General features: G+C 53.3%; 1 non-coding gene across 1 annotated transcript; it reads left to right on the plus strand.

Moving 5' to 3' along the window:
* The first annotated feature begins 7,482 nt into the window (after window positions 1–7,482).
* On the plus strand, window positions 7,483–7,564 carry TRNAS-GCU. Its single transcript has one exon. It is a non-coding gene; the product is annotated as a tRNA-Ser (tRNA).
* The last annotated feature ends 2,230 nt before the right edge of the window (window positions 7,565–9,794 follow it).

The raw sequence follows: 9,794 nt of genomic DNA on the forward strand, positions 1-9,794 counted from the left end.
GGCCTTCCACTCAACTTGCTGACATTTCTCCGTCTGCAAATGTGGTACCTGTTTTAAAACCTAGATCCAATCAATTACAACATGTCAGGGAAGATTCTAGGCATCAATGATCTGATCATTGGGTTGATGGCGGTAAACAAGAGATTCCCATAAGGCTCCCTCCCTCCCTCTTCCCAAGAGCCACCCTCATCCTCTCTCCCCTTTCTGCTCCCGCATCCTCTGAAAATTTTCGAAGACAGATGCCTCGTGATGGCCTTCGCTCTTGGGGAAATTGCCTAGTGGTCAGGATTTCGGTCCTTTGGGGTGGAAGGATGCAGCAGATGGCGGGGGAGCCCAGGGCCACACTTCCTGACGTCTCACTATTGTCCAAAGTTTGCAGTTTATCTCTGGAAGCTCTGAACGGTGTCAGCTCACTGCTTGGCACCTCTTTGCAGCCAGGTATGGCAAGGCAACTCTCTCCTTCTTGGAATGGCAGCTGTGTCTGTTACGCTGTCCGGGTCAGTGACTTGTCGGTGGGTGGGATCGAACTGGGAACTCAGGAGCTTAGTGCGTGGGCCTCCACAGCATGAACTGAAAGCCACCTGGCTGCTGGCTAAGACTGTAGAAAAGACTCATTTTATCTCTCCCTCTAAGTGATCCCGGTGCCACTAGCTGGGATGCTCCACCACACCCTGGAGGTGTGTGGGTTACATACTTCCCCTAGCTGAGGAAGCGCATCCTGAGCTTCGGAGAGTTCCCTGCTGTAATCCCAGACGACCCCTGTAACAATACAGCCTCTGGCGGGACACTGCTGAGAGTATCAATTCAGGACAAATTGCTTGGAGCAGGGCAGTCACAGCCCGAGGCTGGGTGCCCTTTACTATTAAAGCACGTCACAGCAGCCATGTAGAGAGGACTTTGGTTTCACTCCACTGGCCAATCGGACGTCATACAAGCAATTCCCTCAGCTATTCCAGTTCCCTTGTATCACCATCAGCCCCGCTCCTTATGGGGACGGATGGTTATGAAAACCAATACCCCAGTAAAAGAAAATGGGTTCTCTCAAAGGACCCAAAGGACCAAGCCCCAGATGCAGGTGAATAGATGAGTCAGATCTTACCCACAAATCACGCTCTTGCAAATCCTTCAGCATGTAAAATCTAAAGGTTTATTCATAAAAAGTAAGAAATATGGATGAGAGTTAAAATTGTTAAAGGAATCAGTTACATGCAGTAATGTCAAAGTTCTTGGTTCAGGCTTGTAGCAGTGATGGAATAAACTGCAGGTTCAATTCAAGTCTCTGGAGTCCATCCACAGCTGGGATGGGTCATTCAGTCCTTTGTATAGAGCTTCAGTTTGTAGCAAAGTCCTCCAGTGGTAGAAGCAGGACTGGAGATGAGGCATCAGCCTTTTATAGTCTCTTGCCATGTGGTCTTTGCTTTCTTTGTCGCAAGGACACTCTATCCAGCACGTGGCACAGAAAAACCTTCGAGTTCTGTCCATAGGCAGGTCCCTGCAGACCTTGCTGAGTCACAGGGTGTATCTGCCTTCTCTCAGTGGGTCGATTGTAGATGGTCCTTAGTGGGCCATCAAGCAGGCTAGGCAGAACTGACACCAACTTGTCTGGGGTGTTTCCCGGAAGCAGAGCACAAGTTTGAAATATGGGCAGCATAGAGCCAATATTCATAACGTCAACTACAAAAAATGATAGACATCTAGAGATAGCATAATTATAATCAGTCAATCAGAACCTCCACATAGACCCCTTACACAACAACCTTTCTATAATATTGGCTGCAAATATAGAACAGTGGTCACAACGGTGATCTGTACAGTTACAGATTATGTCAGTAACATCACAAGAGGTGATACTGCATCAGTGAGACTGGGGATTTGGCTACTCTTGCAGGTGTACAGCGCTGGGAGTTAAAGCTGTCTTCGTATAGCTGTGTAGGGAAAGCGCTGCAGTGTGGCCACATTTGCAGCATTTACAGTGGTGTTGGGAGTGGTGAATTATGGGCAGCTATCCCACAGAGCACCTCTTCCCATTCTGGTGCCGTGGGTTGTGGGAAGGGTACGGAGGGTGTGGATCATTCTGGTTCCTCTCCCAATGCCCTGTGATGCATCGCTTCACATCCGAGCAATCCCTGTTTTTCCGTCCATGTTTGGCACCATCTTGCATCTTTCAACGTTTTCTGTGCAGCGCAATTCTGTGTTCCGTTTCGGTCTGCGGAAAGTGGAGCCCGAACTGCTGAGGAGTATGATGACGAGTCTCGCCAGCACATCACGTTTGGCAGTTGAGCTATTCCTTAAGATCCAAAGTGACAGTGAGGAGTCCAACAATGATAGCGAGTCGCATAACGCGTACGACACGAAATTGCTTGTGACATTCACAGACGTGCTCAGCACCGTGGAACGCTGCTTTTGGGCTCGGGAAACAAGCACTGAGTGGTGGGATCACATCGTCATGGAAGTATGGGATGACGAGCAGTGGCTGCAGAACTTTCGGATGAGAAAAGCCACTTTCATGGGACTGTGTGCTGAGCTTGCCCCCACCCTGCGTCACAAGGACATGAGATTGAGATCTGCCCTGCTGGTGGAGAAGCGGGTGGCTACTGCAATCTGGAAGCTGTCAACTCCAGACAGCTACCAATCGGTCGCAAACCAGTCTGAAGTGGGAAAGTCGACCGTTGGAATCGTGTTGATGTAAGTTTGCAGGGCCATTAATCGCATCCTACTAAGAAGAACTGTGACTCTAGGGAAATGTGCAAGACATTGTGGATGGCTTTGCACAAATGGGCTTCCCTAACTGTGGAGGGGCGATAGATGGGACCCATATTCCTATTCTGGCACCACCCCACCTAGCATCCGGGTACGTTAATCAGAAGGGGTATTTCTCTATGGTTCTCCAGGTGCTTACGGATCACCGTGGGCATTTCTTTGACATTAACGCAGGCTGGCATGCATCTTTCGGAACACTGGCCTGTTCAGTAAGCTGCAGGCCGGGACTTTTTTCCCGGACCGGAGGATCACAGTAGGGGACGTCAAAATGCCCATTGTGATCCTTGGAGACCCCGCTTACCCGTTAATGCTGTGGCTCATGAAACCGTACACAGGGAGCCTTGACAGTAGCAAGGAAGAGTTCAACTACAAGCTGAGCCAGTGCCGAATGACTGTGGAGTGTGCTTTTGGCCAATTAAAGGGGCGCTGGCAATCTCTGTATGGGAATCTGGACTTGGGGGAAAGCAGCATCCCTGCGGTTTTATCCATGTGCTGTACCCTTCATAATATTTGTGAAGGGAAGGGTGAAAGATTCAGTCAGGCATGGACCTCCGAGGTTCAAGTCCTGGAGACTGAATTTGCACAGCCAGAGAGCAGGGCTACTAGAGAGGCCCAGCACAGGGCTGCAAGGATTAGGGATGCCTTGAGGGAGGAATTTGAGGCTGAAAACCAACAGTAATGTTTGGTGCCTTGCACAGGAGTGAAGTGCAGTGGTTACAATGTTAGTGGGAATCTGTGTTTGCTAAGCTGATTTGCAGTCCCTGTGTCTTTCCTGGGCTAAGGTATCTTTGACTTTATGCAATAATAAAGACTGTTTTCAAAGCCAAGAATTCATTTATTGAAAAGAAAATTACTTTATTGAAAGACACACAACTTTTTGGGAATCTGAAAGGGCAGGGGGGTGGGGGGGGGTGGGAACTGTGCAGTCACAGATTTGAATATGTCCTGTCTGGAATGCTGTGCAATGACTGCTGCACTTCAAGATGGCTATACTGCATGGTGATGGGGGCTGAGTGCAGAGGGTAAGGGTCGTAGTTCTCAGGGCTGGTTGGTGAACGTACATTGGTGGTGATCCACAGGGAGTAGCTCAAACCTGCAAAGTGCCTGGCCAGGGGCAGGACATTAGCCCAGCAAGGGAGGGGTGCGGCAGTGACATCACAAAGGCCTTTTGCAGGACCTCAGCCTATTGGTCAAAGGTGGTGGGGAGGTGGTGACCTCACAGAGAGATGCTGACATCAGCCAGGCAGGACCGGGGCGAGGGGCCAGGGAAACCTCAGAGACCCCTGTGGCTTTGCTTCAGCAAGTCTCCTTCTCCAGGTCTCTCTTTGAGGACTGAGAGAGTATTCGGGTTCACGGACGTGAGCGCCAGGAGGAACCTCTTTCGAGTTTTCTCCTTCCCTTTTAGTGATTTTTACTAGAAAACAGCCGTCCCTGTTTAGAAGGTAAGAGCCTCCTGGAGGTTTGAAACCTGTTCAGTCTGATCCATCTGGTGACAGTTGAATTCTAGGCATGGAAAACTCGAGCTTAAGGAGGCAGAATTTTATTCCGCACCTTCGATTTTGTCCCTTAGAATCACTGGGGAGATTAGGGTTTGTCCTTTTTGTTTCACCTTTTCCTCCATCCATCCCTCCCTCCTTTCTCTTTGTCTTTTGCTTCTTTTGTCCTTTCTCCTGTTCCCCTCCCAACAGCAGGAGAGGGGTGTGGGTGTGTGTGTGTGTGTGTTGCGGGGGAGTGCTCTGCAGCTCCCACTGTGGGAGGTCCACCCAAAAATGTGGGGCTAAAATAGTGCTCGGGCAGTGATCCCCACCAGTGACCTGGGCCATCCTTTGGGCTCTCTGGTGAGAACCCTCAGCCTCCCCTCCTCAGTCTCTACCCTGATTGGCTGAGCAGGGGGTTATTGACAGGGAAGAGACTCAGATCTTTGTTGGTCTCTTTTAAGACCAAGTAAATAAGTCAGAACCAGGTCTATGTTTGATGAATTTTGCTGTTCTCTGCATTAATTGTCTCTGAGCAGTTCATGATTCTCTCTGACATTGCAGTTCTCCTCAAATACTTGCTGAATAATTCCTGTCACTGTTGTTGGTCTGGAGCTCATCACAGAGCACTTTATTCAGGTCATTCAGTGTCTGAAATTCAAGATCTGATGGTTAGTTTGTAAAAGCAGCAAAGAGTCCTGTGGCACTTTATAGACTAGCAGATGTTCTGGAGCATGAGCTTTCGTGGGTGAATACCCACTTCGTCGGATGCATGTAGTGGAAATTTCCAGGGGCAGGTATATTGAAAATCCGGGCTCTAGGGTCCTATTCCCAACTCTGCCCCTGACTGGCTGTGTGACCTAAGACAAGTCAATTCTCCTTTCTCAGCCTTAGCTTCTCCCTCTTTCAAGTAGGGATAATAATGATCCGCTCCTGCCTACCTTACGGTGGGTGGAGGCAGGGTAGGCTTTAGGTTTTTTGCCGCCCCCAGGAAAAAAAAATTTGGCTGCCCCCACCCCAGCTCTGGGCTCCCCCCCATAACCCTTGCTGCCCGAGCCCTGGGCCTCCCCCCCACCCGCACCCCCCTGCCGCCCCAGCCCTGGGCTCTGCCCCCCCCCGCCACCTGCACCCTCCTGCTGCCCCAGCCCTGGGCTCTCCTCCACACGCACCCATGCTGCCCCAGCTCTGGGCTCCCCCTTCCCCACCAGTGATCCCCCACCCACACACCCACTGCTGCCCCAGCCCTGGGCTCCCCCCACCACCTGCACCCTCCTTCTGCCCCTGCCCTGGGTCACTGGTAACTTGCTCCCAGGGCGGGTCATTCAGCAGGAATTTTGGATGTGCACAGAACACAGACAGGACTGGTTCCCGCATGGTTACAGAACTGCAGTAAAGTGGAACAATTTTCAGCTTGTGTGATTGGAGGAGATCTGGATGCATATTATAAGACTGTCCTCCATAAATGAGGAAAAGTTGAGCTGCCTTTATTATTCTTTGTTTCTATGGGGAATTTGCCAGTGCAATATCACTGTCTTCCTTTTAAACAAACAAAACTAGAAAAAAAATGGCAATGGCTGTTGAAAATAGCAATTCCAGTCCTAAAAACCACTGGGGAGCATTTCTTGCTCAATTTTATCTAGTAGGATGCCCCTGGAACAAGGGGAGAGAGAAACCTGCATCACTGAAAGTGCAGCCATGGAGACACCACACACCAGCCTTGCCTAGCAGGAGCAGGGGGGCGAGAAGGGACGTCATCCGAGCTCCCTGCATCCAGGTCACTTTCCTCAGCCGGGCTGCGTCAGGGGAGGGCAGAGAGCAGCAGCTTCTGATGCTCCCCTCACAGCCCAGCCCAGGTGGGGAAAGTGACCAGGACGCAGGGAGCACATAGTGCTGCTCCTCGCTCCCCCCACCCTCTGTGGGGCCACGGAGGAGCATTGGGGCAGGGGAGAGCAGTGAGCACCTTTGCACGGCCACACGGTGCCCTTTGACCCCCTGGAGCCCTGGGCGGCTGCCGGGGGCCCCACCCCTAAGGCCGGCCGGGCTCCCCAGCACGAACAGCAGAGACACAGGGAGACTGGCCACCCACTGAGCAGAGGTAGCCTGGGCGGCTCGTAATGGAGGCTTGGGGGGGCTCAGCCTCCCCAAACCTTGCGTAGCCAAGGGGACAATGGGGCCCATGACTAGGGGCCCTGGCCAAATTGGGACCCCCTGGGAAAGTCTCCCCCATGGTGGCCCCAGGGCTGGAGGAGCTCCCACTCCCTGCTACGGCCTGGGGGCTGCAGCAGGGGCACAGAGCTTCTCTGGTCTCGGGGCCGCAGCGGGGCCGGGGTAAAGGAGTGACAGGGTGGGGCCAGTGGGGGAAGGGGTGGAACAGAGGTGACAGTGGGTGGGGCCGTGGGTGGAAGGTGTGGAAGGGGGCGGAGCCACACACAGAAGTGGGGGGGCCATGGTTCCGGTGCTGGGGCCCCCGCACTTGTTCTCCCTTTCCCTGGGCTTTGGCATCACTAGCCCCTGCTTAGCGAGTAGGGGTCAGTGGTCCCCAAAATGTGGGGCGTGACTCCTAGGGGGACACAGAGGAAGATTGATGGGGGCACCTCAGGGCCTGAGCCAGCCCCCATGGAGGGCAGGGAGGGAGCCCCACTCAGCCCCACTCTGTCCCAGCTCTTCCCCAACCCCACCCTCAGCCTGGGCCCCTGGCTCCCAGTCCGGACTCGACCCCCTGACCCCTGTCCGCACCCCTCTCCCCAGCAAGCAACGGCCCCACTCCCAGCCCCGGTTCTCGACCGCGGCTTCCGAGGGGCCACAGCCATGGGTACGAGGGCGCAGTGTGAAATGTTTGGGGACCACTGGGTTAGGGTGACGTCCTCAATCACTTCTCTGCAGTCCAATGAAAGCGATTCCTCACCCACCCACCCCTCCGTCAGGACAGCCTAGGTACGTTCCGCTGCCCTTCACTCGTACAGGAAGGAGAATAACCTTTCATTGCACTCAATGCTAAAGTGATTTGTAACCCACCACCATCCCAAACTGGTCATTTTGGGGAAGTGGCCCCATCATGCTGCATAGCTAGGCAGAGTAGGGGTGTCTATGCAAACACGGCCTGTTCCTGTAGTCTTCCCCCAGCTCCTCACTAGATGTGAGGGGGAGCTCATTCAGCCCCTGCTTACACTTAGTATTTAAAAACTCCTTAGTGTCCCTATCTCTGCCGGCCTTAGATTTCTCCTCCTGTCCATTTCTTGATAGCTCAGATGAGATGGCCAAGTGGTTAAGATGATGGACTGCTAATCCATTGTGCTCTGCACGCATGGGTTCAAATCCCATCCTCATCGGCTGCATTTAACCTTCACCCTCCTTTATAGACAACCATCTCCCCCTTTGGTACAATGATAGATCCAACAATGTTGCTTCTGTTACCCAAAATTGGGCCAGCTAGTAAGCGTAGGGAGGACTAATGACCCCCCAGAGTTTGGCAGAAAGCAGCACATTTATTATATTGATAGCTAAGCTCAAAAGAAGCAGGGGGGATGTGTCATACTCACGCTCCCAGGACTGGCTCGGCACTGGAGATGTCAGGATTCTGCAAGGTAAGTGTCCCCCAGCGCCGCGATGGACGGTGCGATGAAGGTAAGTCTTCCTGAGGGACAATGAAATGTAACGCAGCGAACCACTGGCCAGGCGGTCGGGGCGAAGGGCATTCACTGGAGGTACAAGCTTGTGAGTGACTCCTGAGCACAGGGCCCCTTCCCCTTTTAAGGACCTGCTCCTCATGGCCTGCGACTAGAGATGACTTGGCTGCATCTGGTGGGTCACACTCCACCTTGGGCAGTGTCCATGCTCTGGGTGTGTGATCGCTGCCTAATGAGAGTCCCAGACACCTTGTCTACCTGGAAGCTCTTCTGCTCTTCAACCAGCCCATTCATCCCACAAGCATTGCAGGAGCGGGAGGGGGAGGGGGAAAGCCACTTCACAGGCATTCAGAGAGGGAGAGGAGACAAGGAGGGGATGGGGGAGGGTGTAACAGACCTTTTGGGCATACAGGTGATACGGAGCACACAGATCACTGCTGCTTCTACAACAGGGTAAGTTCTCAAGCAGCATGTTTCTTACTTAGCCCATCTGCCAATTTTAATGATTATCGATGGAAATATTTTGCCATTGGGTCGTGTGTTTACACAGAAATTGAAATTTACCAACAAATACGTAATTCTATCAGTCCTGCCTAGTCTGCAGTGGGTGGGTTTAGAGGGACACATTCACTCTCCCCACCCCACATTCCAGGCCTGTGCTCTCAACTTCCCACACTGCTGGGATCCTTCCCTGGTCTCCCCTCAGACCTCTACCCCCCACCCCCACTTCTGGGATCCCATCCCCACACTGTCTAACCCCCCTGCTGGCAGGATGCCTCACTGTTCCTTTCATTTCCTGTCTCCACTCTGGGCAAAAGCTCTGCACCGTTCCCACAGCAGAAGTTGAACCCAGGCCCCCTGGGTGAAAACCAGGAATCCTGCCCACTAGCCCCTATGGGACTATTGGTGCATCTGGCGAAGTGGGGATTCATCCACGAAAGCTCCTGCTCCAATACGTCTGTTAGTCTATAAGGGGCCACAGGACTCTTTGCTGCTGTTATTACTACAACTCTCTAAGCCAACCCCTCATGAGCGCAGCAGGGACTAGCGTGACCGGATATCCCGATTTTTGGGTCTTTTTCTTATATAGGCTCCTATTACCCCCACTCCCTGTCCCGATTGTTCACATTTGCTGTCTGGTCACCCTAGCAGGGGCTGCACACAGGGCTGCATTAACCCTTCAGGTGCTGAGGTTTCCCTCTCTCCATCCCCAGTGCCTGTGATCAGGAAACAGACATCAGGGCTCCCAGGTGCTGCACAGACCATGACTGAGATCGGGACCCCATATTGTACAAGGTGCCGTACAATCCCTGGCCAACACTGGGACACCCAGGGGTTCCCCTAAATTTCCCTGAGCCTCTGCTGCCCAACTTCTTCTGACTCCATCTGGATCACCCAGGAGCAGCAACAGAGTTTTTGGCGCCCTAGGCAAAATTTGGGGGGCGGCATTTTCTGCGCTACCCATGGAGCGCACAGGAGCTTCCGGTTCCACTCCCGTTGCGCTGCCGAAGAAGGACTCTCCGCCGAAATGCCGCAGGCGACAGCGGCAGTCATTGAGCTGCTCAATTCCCTGCTGCTGTTTTCCGCGGCATGTTGGCGGAGGGTCCATCTTTGGTGGCGCAACGGGAGCGGAACCGGAAGCTCCCGTGCGCCCCGTGGGGAGCGCACAAAATGCCACCCCCCGAATCCTGGCACCCTAGGTGACCGCCTAATGGAAGCGTCAATCCTGGGATCTCCCCCAGCCCCCGCAAAAACCCACCTTTCCAAACAGTCTTTCTCTCCCCACCCCCTAATTCTGCTTTCACACCCTGGGCCCATCTCCTCGCTTCATCCCTCCCCTCCCCACCAGGTGAGCAGAGATGGAGGGAACTTCAGAAGCTGGAAACAGCCCCAGCGAGCACTGCAGCCCGCCGGGGGGGGGGGTGTTTGCAGA

The sequence above is a fragment of the Mauremys mutica genome, unplaced genomic scaffold (genome assembly GCF_020497125.1).
Source record: "Mauremys mutica isolate MM-2020 ecotype Southern unplaced genomic scaffold, ASM2049712v1 Super-Scaffold_100033, whole genome shotgun sequence".
NCBI classification, from domain to species: Eukaryota; Metazoa; Chordata; order Testudines; family Geoemydidae; genus Mauremys; species Mauremys mutica.